The sequence below is a fragment of the Equus caballus genome, unplaced genomic scaffold (assembly GCF_041296265.1).
Source record: "Equus caballus isolate H_3958 breed thoroughbred unplaced genomic scaffold, TB-T2T unassigned-0002264, whole genome shotgun sequence".
NCBI lineage: Eukaryota > Metazoa > Chordata > Mammalia > Perissodactyla > Equidae > Equus > Equus caballus.
In genome coordinates, this window is record NW_027222263.1 from 6,352 (window position 1) to 7,500 (window position 1,149).

The 1,149-nt window shown below is 64.2% G+C and overlaps 1 long non-coding RNA gene across 1 annotated transcript in view; it reads right to left on the reverse strand.

Moving 5' to 3' along the window:
* Positions 1–716: 716 nt before the first annotated feature.
* Positions 717–1,149, reverse strand: part of LOC138922686 (uncharacterized) — a 1,144-nt gene continuing 711 nt past the window's right edge. The window contains exon 2 of the long non-coding RNA XR_011435808.1: positions 717–855. This is a non-coding gene — a long non-coding RNA (uncharacterized lncRNA). The remainder of the gene's footprint in view (positions 856–1,149) is intronic.

Genomic DNA, 1,149 nt, shown 5'->3' on the forward strand with positions numbered 1-1,149 from the left:
CCGTCCCTGCCACCGCCACCCCTACCCCTCGCCTTTGGCAGCGACGCCAACGAAAGGCAGGCAGACGAGTGGGAGAGTCGTGTGGTGGTGTCCCCCAAGGAAGGTGGGTCCATGCCGACGAGCGGTCGTCGGCGTGTGGAAAAGCCAGAGGCGGGCTGACTAGAAGGAGGGCGTCCTGGGGGAAGGGGCCAGGGTGTGAGGGAGAGAGGCCTGTTTCTCTTCCCCTGTTGGTCCCAAGTCAGGGGCCCAAAGGAGGAAAGCTGTCCGTTCCTTTCCGACTCGGACGGTTCGGGCGGGACCGACCGATCCCCGCGGCGGCGCGGTCGGGGCTTTCTGGACCAGAACCCCTCTCTCCGTCGCCTTTCGACCACACACACGCTTTAGAGGCCAAGAGAAAATGGATCGGGTCTCTCTGTCTCTCTCCCTAGAAAACAAGGGCCGGGGGCCGAGCCCGTGGACGAGCGGTCAAGTACGCGCCCCCACCCCGACCCCCGGCTTCGACGGCCCAGGTTTTCACCGGTTCGGATCCTGGGCGCAGCCCCAGACCCAGCATCGCCCTTCAAGCCCACATAGCAGAAACCCGAAAGACCTACCACTGGAACCTACAACTATGGATGGACGGGACGGGACGGGACGGGGCGGGGCGGGGCGGGGCGGGGGTGGGGGGGGGGCGGCTTTGGGGAGAAGGAAGAAAGAAAAAATAAAAGAAACACAAGGACGGTCATCGCGATAGTTCTTTCCACTTCCATCCATATGTTAACAGGACCCAAGTTTCCCGACCTCCATTTGGATGTATGTTAACTAAATGGAGAAGCTATTCAAAGGACTCCTCTAAAGAAGTCCACGTTCTTCTTTCTAAATGATAATGAAAATCATTGTCACCACCGCTCTTCCGACCCTCCATGTCCAGACGGCCTCCCGCCCCTCCCCCATCCCCAACTCCCGCCCCGCCCCGCCCCGCGCCGACCCCCGCCCCCCCCCCCCCCCCCCCCGGCATTCGCCCCGCCCACCTTTCCCTCTCCACTCCTACCCCCCCGCCCCCCGCCGCCCGGGACACCACCCCCCGCACCCCCCCCCCCCCCCCCCCATCCCGGCCGGGCCACCTGGTCGACCTCCTCGAACACTATATAAGAGGATGCCGGGCAGCCG